This window comes from Euprymna scolopes, chromosome 28, assembly GCF_053919585.1.
Source record: "Euprymna scolopes isolate OS-2025 chromosome 28, ASM5391958v1, whole genome shotgun sequence".
Classification (NCBI taxonomy): Eukaryota; Metazoa; Mollusca; class Cephalopoda; order Sepiida; family Sepiolidae; genus Euprymna; species Euprymna scolopes.
The window spans coordinates 100,998,030-101,014,549 of NC_136509.1; the positions used below are offsets into that span (position 1 = coordinate 100,998,030).

Genomic DNA, 16,520 nt, shown 5'->3' on the forward strand with positions numbered 1-16,520 from the left:
ATGTTCATATACACTTGCATAGCAGATTAATAAATTTTTAAAATGATTCTGCATAAAGAATATAGAATAAATATAGAATTAAAAAGAATCAAAATTTAAATTCCAAATTAAAAATACAATTAAAATAATTATTTTAAAAAATGTTATTTTTCACTAATAATTAGTTAGAAAAAAAAAATGAGAAGAAGTAGTTAAATGTAGAGGCAGCTGCGCGTGTAATTGTGAGGCAAGGGAAGCGCAATCCTCAACCACACCTCTCCTGAATCGGCACAATTTGAGTCCCGTGGAAAGGAGAGCGCACACAGCTGGAAACCCCAAATGGTTACCCATTTAGTACTGTTCAGCGTTATTTAACTTCAGTGATTCAGCAGGAACCGGTTTTTCAACGTGATTATGCCGTATAATGTACTACAAATTATACATTTAAAAAATATTTTGCTCAGTATATTACATGGGAAGTTAGGCAATTTCTTCCTAATGGGCATTTCTGTGATTTGTGGAAATTACAAGTACTACTTTTTGTCTATTATCCCGAATGTTCACGATTGTACTACTATGTGTATACAAGAAGGTAACGTGGATATTATTAGTGAAAAGCAGGTGTTCACAAGCAAAGTCAAAAATGTTCATGATAAAAGGGAAAAAGCACACAATGCCATTTCTCGTTTTCTTTATACTATTTAGTAAGTTCTTTCTTTTTTATTATGATGTTTTGTTCAAATGAAAAGTAACAGTGTAAAAAGACAATTTAAAATTTGGTTTAGTAAAATAACGCTGAAAGAAGTAAGATTCTGCTTCTCTAAAAGAGTTGCAGCAGAAACATGTATGCACATATGTAGCCAGTAATGTGTGTATTAGTCTAGCTACACTGTTTTTTCTTGATCACTTTTAGGTAAATACCAGCGTTTCAGTGAATTTACATCTATGAAGCATAAATGATCCAATATATATATATATATATATATATATATATATATATATATATATATATATATATATATATATATATATATATATACTAGCATTTCGGCCCGGCGTTGTCCGGGTGTTTGCAGGTGTATGCTGAGCAAAAAAAAAAAGCGGTCAATTATTTTTAACATTGACCCCTTTTATGACTCCTTAACATTTATTGTTTTGAGCTCAAATAAAGTTAGATCCATGTCCAAGGAACCCATATCTAAAATTTCAATTGTTTAGATTCAAAATTGTCGGAGGAGTTTGGTAGAGTTCTCAAAGGTCAAATCGTTGAAGATTGACCCCTTAACAGCCAAATTTCTGGCCGAAAACCGATTACAAAGATTTTCCCAAATCTCAGTACCCTGTATATCAAATTTCGAGTTTGTAGACTGAAAATTGACAAAGTTATTGTGTAGGCAAATGTACACAGACACAGACACGTTCACTTTTATAGATATACTAATATGAGTGCCCGGCGTTGCCCGTGTGTTTGGAGGTGTATGCTGAGCAAAATAAATAAATAAATAAATAAATAACGGAGATGTACGCAGGCACACAGACAGACAGACACATCGACAGACACACAGACACAGACACACAGACACGTGCACTTATATATATATATATATATATATATATATATATATATATATATATATATATATATAATAAATGACAACAAATTATATTCCCAAATTCATAATGTTGACCATCTCATAATTGATTACCTTAAATCAGTCGATTTATATAATTCTTGACACTATCTGTTTCGTAGCGCAAAATCAATCAATTATTATATCAATTAGTGAATCTATTATGCCATTAACTCATCAAAAGAAATAGCAACAATCAATCCGTCAAAAGGAATTGAAATGTGACTTGACGTGGGGAAAATCCGATAATATGTGTGTGCATATCAGAGAGGCGGTAGCACTCTCTATATAGGGATGGCCCGTACACGCCTATATACGCCTACAAAACAAAACTATCCAAATCTCAACTAAAATCAACTTATAAGTTTCAAAAAGCACATATTCTTACAGAGAAGTGTCTTACGAATCCAGCGAGTGTCAGAACGTCGGTTAAAATGTCAAAAGAGAGCAAAAAAAAAGGGGTACAAAAATGGCCAATTGTTCTTCTTTCTTCTTTCTTCTTTCTTCTTCTTTCTTCTTTCTTTTGAGACGATTTATCTCGGTGTACGAACGGTCTCTGACAACAGTTCAAGCATCAATCGACTGCTCTTTACACGGAGAAGTGCAGTGACCCATCGCTTTTTAGCTAACTCCATAATTAAATAAGATTACGTGTAATAACAAGTTTTAAACACTATATACCCAATGTAGACAGACCACTTCGAACACGGAACTTCTCTCAAAAGGGACAGCTCCAAATAATACACCGGATGCTCACAGACGTTCCAGTTTGCCAGTGGCGTATATTTCTTGGACGCTGAATATTTGAGGTGAACGTTAAGGTTTCTTCTTTAAACAGTAACCCACCAGCGTTAATGAAACCACGAAATCTTTATCTCAGTTGATCAAAATTGTTATAAGAGTAACCTATCAGCAAGTACGACGTCAAAAAACAATGTTATAAAAACAAATAATTCTTCAGATTTTGGACTGTAAAATATGTACAAAATGCTGTGACCAGGATTCGAACCTAAGTTAGCACGGCCACAACGTGGGGTCCTAACCTCTAGACGATCACGGCTTACACTGACGTCTGTCGCTCTTGGCAGAAATACACATGACTACTGTCAAACTATTGAAAAATAAGGAGGAAACTTGAAATTCTCACGCATGCGCAAAAATATACTATAGCAACCATTGTTAAATGCAGCTGAATCTCTTCGCTCGCTAAGAAAAGTAGATCAGACCAGTTCTTCTAAGAACTCACCAAACGCCAAAGGAAATAAGTTAAATTAACCGCAAAAGAAACTGCAAGAAAGTCAAGAAAAAATTAATAGTGAAGGTATGAACATTTTAGAACTTTATAATACTCTAACTGTTTTATCAGAGAGGCGGTAGAATATAGAACCGATGGAGGACCAAGAGGCAACTTCTAAGGCCCAAAACCCAAAGACCTAAAACCCAGCAGGAAGCGACCTGCTACTAATGGAGGCGGCAATGAGCCGCCTTCTAAAAAAGACAATACTATCATGAATGTAAGTTTAAAAATAAGACTGTAAGTAAAAATACTAATTAACAAGAATAAAAAAAACATTGGAAATGCAAAAGGATATAGGGATGGTATGCCAAAAAGTATACAAACAAGATAGCTATGAATGGCTAGGCACATGGAAATAGAATTGCATCCAAAGTATAGCCCTATAGCTTTTCTTCAATCCTCATTCCGTGCCATCATTACGGTTGTAAAAAGCTATAGGGCTATACTTTGGATGCAATTCTATTTCCATGTGCCTAGCCATTCATAGCTATCTTGTTTGTATACTTTTTGGCATACCATCCCTATATCCTTTTGCAGTTCCAATGCTTTTTTATTCTTGTATATATATATATATATATATATATATATATATATGATATCTAAAAATAAATGTTTAAATTTCAACTGTATTTCTCGCGGATAACGGTAGCCGTGTGGGGTTGTTCTTTGCTGATGCAGTCAAAGATGGCATCGTATCCAGGTTCGAATCTCCCGACCGGCGGTAATCGTGACACCCTTCACTGAGGACTCCCGAAAGGATAAAACGCTAGTGTCTGTAGGCAATAATAATAATAATAATAATAATAGGAATAATTATCTATCTATCTCTATCCGTCTGTCTGTCTGTCTCTCTCACTATATATATATATATATATATATATATATATATATATATATATATATATATATATATATATATATATGTGTGTGTGTGCGTGTGTGTGTGTGTGTGTCGGTGCATTTTAGAAGAATGCGATGATCAATAACTTTGCAAAACAAAGGCACATGCGCATATTATGTATACTTGGTATATTTTAAGATTTTTATTTTAATTTTTTTCTTAACATCGATCATATATAGATCAGTGAACAAAAGCAGGTTCATTCGCGTGTGCAAATGAAATCGATAATCTAACACGAGACTAAAATATGTGTGTCTGTGTGTCTTGTTATTTTTGTGAACATGCATAAAGATCCATGATTAAATAAAAATGACATTAAAAATACATTGACACATATATGCGTACATAGTGGCATATGTGCGTTCGCAATCATACGCGAGCACAGACACATACTCGCACACACACACAAGCGTACATATACGCACACACGCGCACACACACGCACATATGTATAGATATATGTACTATTTTTAAAATAAATATTACCAATTATTTTTATACCCACAGGTTATAGCGTTTCATTCTTACGCAATCACTAATGTAGAAATCCATAAACACTGCTGGTTGGAAGATCTGAATAGTCACAAAGTAATCCTTGACTGTGTAGGTTAGCATTCTATGTCAAGACCACTAGCACTTATCATAAAAATGGACCAGAATTAAGTGGCTATAAATGCTAAGTCGACAGGCATACATAGTAAACAACGAGAGAGAGTATTCAACGACCGGAAATCGGAATGTAGCAATTGTACTAAAGTTGAGCGCTTTTTTTACTTAATTCTATGAACAGTGCTCAACTTTAATTCTCCAAAGGGGAGTTATAACTATGATATTTAAAACAAATATTACCGATTATTTTTATAATTACAGACACTAGTATTACATGCTTACGCAATCATCAGTGTAGGAAGTGATAATTAGTGCTGGTCGGGAGATTCGAACCCAGTCACAAAGTCACCCTTAACTTCGAAGGCTAGCATTCTACCTCAGGTTAATTAATACAATAATTGAGGGAAATAATAGGGATTCATACGAATTAATAGGAATTAGTCACCACCATACCACATTTACTTCAGAAGTTTTCCGATCAATCTGGCTGAAATTTTGTTTTGATTTTTATTATAAGCAGATCAAGCGAATTAACGATTATGGTATCCGTTTGATTACAGATAAGGATTAATAGGACTTATTCCTCACAATATCACCTTTATTCTAGAAGTCTTTTTTAACTATAAGGTTTATTTGGCTGAAATTTTGTAAATATTTTATGATAATGTATAGCGAACTAGGTATTATAGTATCCGTTCGATGCCCAGTTATGTATTAAGAGGTATTAGCAAAATCGCATTTACTCTATAATTTTTTGGAAATTATTAGTTTGATTTGAATGAAATTTTGTATGGACCATTGTTATGATAACATACAACGAACTAAGTGTTATAGTATCCGTTCGATGTACGGTTATGTATTAATAGGTGTTAGTATCAAATTCAAAAATGGAAACAAATTCCACCATTTTCAATCTTCAATTTGGAATAAAGCACTAATTTTAAATCAACGGGCTATAACCTTTGTCCATTGGCGAAAGTCTAGTGAAATAATAATCTCCATGATCCGCCACGCTTAAGTTTGAAATAGGATTTTCGTCGGTAAAGGAACTGAATGGACATATCGTCTGTTCTTGCGGTGCATTTATTTCAGTTTTTATTTTTATTGATATACTAGCATTTCAGCCTGACGTTGCCCGGGTGTTTGGAGGTGTATGTTGAGCAAAAAAAAAAAAAAAAAAAAAGCGGTCAATTTTTTAAACTTTAACCCTATTATGACCCCTTACCATCTACTGTTTTGAGCTCAAATCAAGTTATTAAGCTAGATCCATATCCAAGGAACCTATATCTAAAATTTCAAGTGTTTAGGTCCAAAATTGTCGAAAGAGTTTGGTAGAGTTATCAAAGGTCAAATCGTTAAAGTTTGACCCCTTAACAGCCAAATTCCTGGCCGAAAACGTATTACAATGGATTTTTCCCAAATCACAGTACCCTGTATATCAAATTTCGAGTTTGCAGACTGAAAATTGACAGAGTTATTGCGTAGGGAAATGTACACAGACACACATACAGACATACACGTTCAATTTTATCGATATATAGAATGATGATCGAACAATACTTTTTATTAAACGCTTTATATACAAATAATCGATACACCAATAAATGTATAAATAATCGATACATTAATAAATGTACAAATAATCGATACATTAATACCGCAGTACATTTAACTGGCGTACGTGTGTCACGGTTTCCAGATTATAAATCATTTGATTGGGAGATCGTAAAAGGAGGATATAAGGTGATAACTGGGGCTATATCAAGAGAATATTCTTAACATTGTTTAGACTCTCGAGTATATATCCGACACAGTTAGACATAGTTAATCAACCGAGAACCACATCACTCTATGAACAAAAACAAAAACATATAAGATATCAGCGGATACACACCGAAGAATCCAAACGATGCAAACAATCTGCTGTTGTCCTAACCCTAGTAATAAGATACCACGAACATGAAATTAGTAAATAGAGATGCTAATTTAATCTTCATCGTATATTATTACCTTATATCTTTCTTTTTTAATAAACAGGATATCCCGATCGCCGAAGAAGCAATGTAAAATAATAAAAATAAAATAAAAATAATAAAAATAAATGATGTCGCTTTGGAGCCGTATGTGAAACTAAAATATACCTTCTTCGTCTTCTGGTTAGGATCCAAGTGTAGTATCTGTTTTGTCTAAATATTGTATAATAATATCGTGTTTTTTATGTTCGCACCGGGCGTCCATAACAATAGAAATATGTCACAGACTCCGATAAGGATATTGGAAATAAACCGTAATAACCGGATATATTCTGACAGTATATTAACTGGATTACTTAGATAAATATTTTTAAAGTATTAACAAAAGGGCTACAATAATATCACGGGGTCTACACTCAAGCTAAATGTTCGTAGAATTCCCAGCAGTAATATATTACATATAAAATATGCCGCTGTGGAATTTCCACAGGTCCTGCTAGTACTCAGTATAAAAAAAAACAAAACGCAAAAAAAACAAAAACGGTTTTGCGGATTAAATGTAATTTATCAGTTATTGATTTATTTTTTCCTTCATTTTTCCATAAAATTTAATTGATCATTAAAAAAAAAAACAGAATGAAAGAAAACTTTTTTTAAATCTTTATTTCTTCTTCCTTTCGTGATGCACAGAAAGGTTTTAATTTCATATCCATTAAATAAAAACTGAATTCCAATTTACGGAGCTTATTTTCTAACTGACAAATTACGAGAAAACCCCGGCACTTTTGATGTGGATTATTAACGTTTCTAAATGAATTTCGATAGAAGAAAACTCCAATATAAAATTTAAGCATTTAAGCTGACAAATTAAACGTCGCTTCTAGCCAATTTTTAGTCGCATGCAAGCGACTCTATAAGTCACTCCGTCAATCCGTCGGTCTGTCCGTAACACTTTTATACTTGGCCTTTTTGGTTAAGATCAAAGGTCTGTTTTTAATAGATACTGTTCTTAGGTTTGTAAGCTTTTCTTAGCCTTTGGCCAAGATTAAAGTGTAGTAACAATGTACAAGCAATTTTATTTTTTGTATATTTTTCTAGATTCCCCACTCTCCAACACGAACTGTTTTTCTTCCAAATTCAAGAACTTTTCATTTTCCAATGAATTGAACTTTTTTCACACGCACACGCACACACACACACACACACACACACACACACACACACACACACACACACACACACACATTTTAATAAAAAAAATTGCGCACACACACACATACAGAAATTTCTTGCAAAAACACTGGGGTTTTCATTAGTTAGTTTAGAGTCCACAGAGTGAATGCGGTATTGTGGTAAATGTTGCCAGTCAAGAATAAAGTCGCCAAAGACTCATATATTTACATAGTTACAAAGACCCTGCAACACTCCCCTCCCCAGATCTTATAGGGACTTGCGCCTAAATTTGTTTTGTTTTTTGGAGATTTTACTTTTTTAAATTTTTTAATTTTATATTGATATTTCTTTTAATTGTAATTTTTTCTTTAAACTGAATAACTTAAATATGAAGATCAAAGTGTAGTATCTGTTCCGGCAGATACTCCAAGCAAAGACCATATGTGGGGGCAACACCACATATGAGACCTTGGTCAATGTAGGGGCAGCCCTTCATACAAATTGTCACTATCCAGCTCCCCTACTTCCCGGGGAGATGGCCTCCATTTCCCCTTCACTCTTCACATTAAAAATCGGCCTTGTGCCTAATTTGCTCGGTGAGGGAGCAAATAAATACCCTTTTCTTGGCCTTTTGGCTAAGATCAAAGTGTAGTATCTGTCCGGCAGAAACTGCAAGCAAAGACCATATGTGGGGGCAACCCTTCATACCAATTGTCACTATCCAGCTCCCCTACTCCCCGGGGAGTTGGTCCCCAATTCCCATACACTCTTCACATTAAAAATCGGCCTGGTGTCTACTTTGCTCGGTGAGGGAGCAAGTAAGTACCAACACCACATATAAGACCTTGGTCAATGTAGGGGCAACCTTTCATACCAACTGTCACTATCCAGTCCCTCTCATTCCCAGGGAGTTGGTCCCCATTTTCCCTTCACTCCTTACATTAAAAATCGGCCTTGTGCCTAATTTGCTTGGTGGGGGAGCAAATAAAAACCTTTTTCTTGGCCTTTTGGCCAAGGTCAAAGTGTAGTATCTGTTCCGGCAGATACTGCAAGCAAACACTATATGTGGGCGCAACCCCACATATAAGACCTGGGTCAATGTAGGGAAAACCCTTCATACCAATCGTCACTATCAATCTCTCCTACTCCCCGGGGAGTTGGTCCTTATTTCCCCTTCTCTTTTAACATTAAAAATCGGCCTTGTGCCTAATTTGCTGTGTGGGGGAGCAAATAAATACCCTTTTCTTGGTCTTTTGGCTAAGATCAAAGTGTAGTATCCGTTCTTACTACATACTGTACTTCTTGAGATATAAAGTGGGGGATCACTTTTCTGTATTAATTTAATGTAAAATTATCACCCACTCTACAACCAATCAGTCTCAAAGCCATTCAAGTAATTCTCCAGATCATTCAAGTTGTTTTTGAAGGATTCCAGTTATTTTTTAAGCATTCAAGTCATTCTTAAGGTCATTCAATTCATCCTTAAGTTCATTAAAATCATTCTAAGTCATTTACTTTTTATTTATTTAAGTCATTTCCGCCCATTTTTCGGTCATTTTAGTTTATCTTTAAGAATTTCATGTCAATCCTACATTCACGCATTCATTCATTACACGAGAGCACGCGACTAATGACTATTGGCCTTGCTGTTTTTTTTATTGTTGTTTCATGTTATTGGAAATATAAAAACGCAAATTGTAACTCTTATATATAATGTTATCTTGTTGTTTTTTTAAAGTTAGACCCAAATATCATTTAAGCTGATAAGTTAAATTTTCTTTGATTGTTTTACTGTGTTATTGTGAACCTCATAACACTCTTTGCTATAATTAAATATCTTTCCATGGCATCTAATATATAAAGTATTTTTTTGATTATTCAAAATGAAACCCAAATAGAATTAAAGCGTGTATACGAATTCCTTTTCTTTAATTGATTCCTATTTTTTATTGTTGTACCATGTTAATTGCAATAAACTGACGTTCTTACTTATTTGGGCACAAACAACTATTAAAGTTTAACACCAGCAAACGGATACAACACTGCAAATTTAAGAACATTATAGAAGTTGTCTACCTACATTTTGTAAATGTGCAAACATCTTATTGAATTAATTAGGAATTATTTTGGAGATGAGAAATTTGTCTAATTTATTTTATTTAATTATTTGGACTATTACTCTCATTTTCTAGTTGTTGTTTTCTACGACGTTTCTGTCTAATTATTCATCTGGCCTTCGTCAGATTAACCGCGACGGGATAAAAATGTCGAATCCTCCAACTACATTTACAGAAATTACTTCAATAGTCGTTGTCACCTCATCACGGTTTGGTCAAGTAATCCTCTGACCGGCTTTGGGTGGAATTGAAACTGCTGACACCAGACAATACTCACATGGAATCGTAGATATTCCGCATCTATATCCACTAATATAGTCGCGGTTAACCAGACAAAGGCAAGAGGAATAATTGTCTTCTCAATTATTAAATCATTTCTCTCTGATAGGTTCATAAGAGTAGTAGTTGATGGGCGAAAACCAGAAGCTTACAATATAAATGCTGGAGTCCCTCAGGGGTCGATCCTGGGCCCAAATTTTTCCTGATTTACATTAATGATCTTCCAAATCACATCCTTACATCATTCGTAGACATTTTTGCTGATGACACTGCCATCTATGGTAGCACATCTAAGACAGTAAACGACTAAGTTCTCCCCGATTCTCTCTCCTCTGATTTTGATCACGTTGTACAATTACTATATTGTCCTTTTGACTATTCTACACTCTTTAACCCTTATCCTTGAGTGGCCTATCGGCCTTGATAAGTGGTGACGTTTATGCAAAAAAAAAAAAAAAAGAGGTCGTGAAAACAAAAACTAGACGATGGGCATAAATAAACAAATAAATAAAATAAATTATGGACACTTTTAACTCAGCATTCTCTATTCCTCTATGGAAGGGCTTACGTTTGTGGAGTCCAGGAGATTAAACGCTGGTGGTGGTATTCTTTCAAGGCTTGCTTTGTCTGATAACTCACAGTTAATGAAGGTATCTTTGGTTATAGTGCTTTTCTGATTGGTATTTAGCAAACGAGAACGTACTCATGAGTAACTACTTGAGAGTGTTTGCTACCAGCACTCACTAAATGTTCCGTTATTCTAAACTGTCATATAACGCTTGCGTATCCACTAGCGATAGAACAGTTCCAATATTTTCCCCGATTCAAACACAATTACCGAATCAGTGCTAATTTCCCGATTCTTATACAATTACCGATTCTAATACAATTACCGATTTCGATTCTTTATAAATCTCTAATTATTTAACTACTAGCGGGGGTACCCGGCGTTGCCAGAGTGTTTGTTTCCGGGACGGGGGGGGGAGTTTTAAAAAATGTTATGGTAGGTAAGTAGGAAGGATCAAACCCGGAGTCATGAGTAAAAGTAGGAAAATAGTGTGAAAAAAAAAACAAAAAAAACATCTGCAACGTTAACAGTTCGGCCACCAAGAAAAGTCCATTCCAGTTGTTTAGGAAAAAAAACAACAAAAAACGACTACGACAGGTCGGCGCGAACGTGAAAATATGATGTTAATTGTCCAGCACGCTAACCACTACGCCACAGAGCACTGCAGCTTAGTTTAGTGATTTTAAATAACTTCACATGAAAGAACTACGAAGCCAAACCGGTGTTCTCTTATCAACTGTTCCTTGTGAACGATCCCCAAACGGTGTTAAGTGGTGGCAGGGGGAGGAGAAATTTATTAGAAAATATTTTACCACTTCCATTGATCTTAACCGATTTTGGCCGTGACTTCTCAGCAGAAAAAGTATAGAAATCTAAGATTATCGAGGAATTTGAGAAATAATAAGCCTATAACACACCTCAGATATTGTTCTGCCGTTTGTGCATATTATATTTGCATGAAATATCTTGATTTTTAATCCTATTAATGTCAAAATCAGACGGGAAAAATGAGTTCATTTTATTTATATAGAAGAAGAAGAATAGATAGAAGAAGATAGAAGAAGAGAAGAAAGAGAAGAGAAGAGATAAAATCGTTATTTTCCTTGATTTTCGTAAAAACACACACATACGCGTTAAATATGCAGATATTTTCCTGAACGTCAAAATACACTTGTGGAGGGTGATCTATCGATTTTTTTGCTTTACTGATAATTTAAAATCAATAAATATTTATTTTTTTATCATTATTACCAGTAATCGAAGATTTTACTTTAAATAACATCAAATAAAAAAAAGAGACAATTAAAAGAATCGTTTTGGCATCGGAAAACAGACATCAAGCTTTCTGATTCCGATGCCACCAAATCTTTAGATTTTTTCGATTCCTGATTCTGATTCTGATTAATCGTCCGAACACTAGTATCCACCAAGTTTTCGTCATGAATGTCCAACATCGCTGGTCAGCAAAAAACACGCTTGGATACAATTTTGCAAACTATCGATAAATCCCATGGGACTACGCTTAAAACATAATGGCATAAGCATTTTGTGGCGTGGCGTAAACATGACATCACGTGAATAGTTTTCTAGCACGGTAGAGGGAGCTTACATCATTTTTAGCAGCCTATTCCTAATATATTTGTTCCTGTTCATATTTCTCGTGAATGTTAAGCCGAGGAGTTTGAAGGAATACATCCAGCTACGGAGTTATTTATCCGGAATATCGGTGGTTGCAGAGGCTTCTTGTAATAGTTAAAGAATAGCGGTAACTTTGTTTGTGTGTGGGTTCGTTTCCTCCACATGGACTCGAAAATAGCTGGGTCGATTTTTATGATTTTTATAAAATTCACACTAATGTGCTTTATGAGTGTGGGAGTGTTCTTAGATATATTTTGTATCGGAACGTATTTGATAAGTTTCGATAATCGATAATCGAAATAATTCGATGAAAGAAGAAACAGGCGATTTTGATCAAAGTTAAGGCATTATACAACCTAACATCACATGTGCATTTGAGAATTTTTATTACCACACAAGCCGAAACACCCAACATATAAAATCAAAAGTAGATTCTTTGATATGACAGAGGCGTATTCAAAAGGAATCTTTCTATTTAAAGCACCGCTACACCATGATATTTAACTTTTTTTTTATTTAAGACTTAAATTCAAGCAATTATCACTGGCAGTGTTCTTAGATATTCTTGTGTAGAAATTCATCCGATAAGTATTGGAAAGCGACAAAATCAGATACTAAATTTGTCTTTCTCTCTTATAGATAAAAATTATTTTGCAGGGAATATTTTATGTTACACCTGCCAAGGGAGATAATTCTCAGCAAACCAAAGAAGATTCAAGTCTAAGCAAATAATTTCTTTAAAAAAAAAAGATATACTGTCATATGGAGATATAGCTCAGTGGTAGCTTATTCAACTACAGATCGAATGGTTCCCCTGTTGAAGCCCGTGTGTACTTCACCATTTTATTTTTCTAATTAATGAGTTCAATTTACAATAAAAGAAGAGTTACCATTTAAATTCACCGCAAATCATTTCTTCGTTTGCATATTTTAAAACGAAACATTAATCAGAAGTGACTTTTCCAGGGCATTCATCGTCAAACCCAAATATCAGCTGATATTGTAAACAAACACAGACGGAATTTGATTAAAGACATTGTCATTATTATTTAAAAAAAAATCTTTATTGCGAATTAGTTCACCAGGCAAATTATTCCTCGTAATCTATATATATCTATAAAAGTGAAAGTGTCTGTGTGAGTGTGTGTCTGTCGGTGTACATTTCCCCACACAATAACTCTGTCAATTTTTAGTCTAAAGACTCGAAATTTGATATACAGGGTATTGGGATGTAAGAAAATCTTTGTAATCGGTTTTCGGTCAGAAATTTGGCTGTTAAGGGGTCAAAGCTCAACGATTTAACCTTTGAGGACTCTACCAAACTCCTCCGAGAATTTTGGGTTTAAACACTTGAAATTTTAGATATAAGTTCCTTGGACATGGATCTAACTTAATAACCTGGTTTTAGTCCAAACAAATAAATATTAAGGGGTCATAATAGGGGTCAAATTTAAAAAAAATTGACCGCTTTTCTTTCTTTCTTGTTTTTTTTTTTTTTTTTTTTTTTTTGCTCAACATACATCTTCAAACATCCGAGCAACGCTGGGCTTAAATGCTAGTATATAAGATTCAATAAACGATCGGTTCTGTAATAATACATATGCAATCTGCATAAATTAAATTATCATGTTTAAGCGTATTGTACGACCAAGCAATGCAGAGCGTCCAGCTAGTATTAAAATATAAAAATGTTTAAATGTTAAAGGATCCTTTGATTCCTGAGAAATGACAACGTAGAAAAATGAGAAAAAGATAGACCAGCTAAATATTTCGATGCACTTCCGTTATTATCGCGAACGTCAAAAATCGAAATATTAAATTTCGAGTAAAACCAACAGAATCTACTTGATTCTTATGTCGCTAAAATGAACATATCTAAAAATTATGAAAATTATTTAAAAATTAGCAAAAAAGAAAGTCTTGCTTAAAATAAACAGGGTAGTTCGACTCGTAACAAGATATGTAATTATTTTCTAAAAAGTTTGAAATTCTAAGGCTAATTTAAAACTATGAGTTAGTTCCCTTGTGTTTATGTCACTTGTCATACATAAATATTTCGTTTTTTGTCGATAAAATCGAAAATTCTTATTTTAAATAATAATCCAATAATAGTTAATTAATTGAGACATCGCAATTAAGCAGATGTCATTGTTTTTAGATGAAATTGATATAACAAGTTAGTAGATACAATTGTTATTTTTAATGGAAATATCCCTGCGATTTAACTGTCACACAATTTGCTAGGGGCCACGGAGGATGTTTCTGTAAATTTGCATGATACTGAAGCTATATATGCTGAAAGACATTTTCCCTTATTTACAAGCTTTTAACATTAGTATGTCGATCCAATCACTGCGACTGACGCCTACATGCACACATACAAAATGGGTTTCAACAAAAAGAACAGAGATTGAAACATTTTTAGGAATCCGACTGTGGATCGAAAAGATTCAACCTCATCATATTCGATCAATAATCCACTGTTAACCCACCTTTTTTTCTAAAATTGAGTCGAAATAGGTTTAAATTACTTTTAAATTGTTTCTATTTATCAAACAACACAAAAAAATGGTAGAAGGAAATAGACTAAAAAATATAAAACCCTTAGAGCTTCTCAATAGAAATTATAAGTCTGTATATACCACAGGAAGTGACATTGATTTCGATGAAACCAATTTTCTTTGAAGAGAAAAGGTAACATTCCGCCAATTTATTCCGAACTAGTCACATAAATACGGAATAAAACTTTTCGAAATCTATTCACTGAAAGGATTTACATAAAATCTGCTCATCTATTCATGAAATTTAGAAATTTTGTCTCTACAATGGATGCCAACATATACTCTTGAAATGGCAGTCAACTTGTTAATTTGTGGAAAACAAAAATAGTGTTTACATTTTCTTTTCTCTTATTCCGCTTAGTCTTGGACGTAAAGGGGTACTATTTGGGGCCATGTCTATAAGGGGGCTATGTAGGGAGTTGAGTAGCGAGATATCTGATCACAATACATTAAAATTTCTGCATGTTTATAAAAAATGTCTAAATCTAAACGCAGATTTCATTAACAAAGTTTCTTTCCCAGAACTGCTAGCCTGTGGAACATTGTTCCACTGTCCTGCTTCCCGGTTGAATACAAAATGGTAGCTTTCAAATCCAATGTAAACCTTCGCCTATAAATAATCAATTTCTACCCAATTTACACCATTAACGATTACTGCACTACTACCTTACACCAATTAACTCTTATCCTCGATTTGTCTTCGGGCCTTGATAGGTGGTGACTCCCAAGAAAAAAAAACTTCCTGGTATCTATGAACCTCTACAATAAAAAGGCGGGGTTTTGCTCTTTGTTTGGTTAGTCTAAGTATTTATGAGGAGGAGCATAAATGCTTCGGGTTGGTCAGAGCACATTGCTTTAAAGTGTGTGCAAGACAGAAACACGGACAGTCTTTTGGACTTGGTTGATAGTAGAGGCATCTAGAGTGATTGTTGTTTCAGCCTAGACTCGTGTTTCTTTTTTTAACTTATGTAGAAAACAACTTTGTTTATTTAATGACTCTTTCCCTCTCTGACCTTCGCAATATATCATTACCCTGATTTTCACCGACCTACGTACTAAGACCTTGTCTCCATCGATCGATATATCGATCCAATAATCTGACTAATCGACACATTTTCAATCACATAAAGTCACGCTTCCATGCGCTTTGATTGTGCATAGCCTAATTTAGTTGTTACGCTTGGGCAGTCACGGCCCAAACAGCCGTCCATTGTGTCGAACGCCGGCCGCTTCAACAATAGACATCCGTTTGAAGTCCGCCTAGTAATTCGGTTGAAGACTACAGTGCAAATAAATATTCCGCTATCGGCTCCACCGGAATGTAGAAGCTGCATCTTTACGTCAGGATTAAAGGATCTTTGTTTATACGTAACCAGCAAGGCTATCTGTTGCTGCCCTTTCATTATATAAAAAAGTAACGGGGAATGTGGAAATTACACGGTGATTCACACGGATTATATATTTTTCTAACACTAGCCACTTTTCGACACTTATACATAAGTCTGTGTTTTAAAGAATTAAGCAACGCTGATATATCCTATCTTTACATCATCAACGATTTGATCCCCATCTAGCATCAATTGAAATGGATGGCTGTCGTCTTGGGGAGGCTCCATGTTTTGATAAGCTTCTAGGTTTGACCTTTACTCCTGATCGGAAACGGAACACATACATCAAGTCTGTTGCCAAGGTCGCTGGGAAAATGGTGGGATCCTTCTACCGCTCCAGAAGATATCTCACTACTGATGCAATTCTCTATCTATAAAGAAGCCAAGTACGTCCAAGGATGGAGTA

At 34.5% G+C, this 16,520-nt stretch overlaps 1 protein-coding gene and 1 pseudogene across 2 annotated transcripts in view; one reads left to right on the plus strand and one right to left on the minus strand.

Annotated features, from left to right (window-relative positions):
• The window catches only part of LOC145249759 (uncharacterized), a 336,280-nt gene that overhangs the window by 99,022 nt on the left and 220,738 nt on the right, over positions 1–16,520 (minus strand). The window lies entirely within an intron of this gene.
• On the plus strand, positions 8,800–8,926 carry LOC145249877 (U2 spliceosomal RNA; annotated as a pseudogene).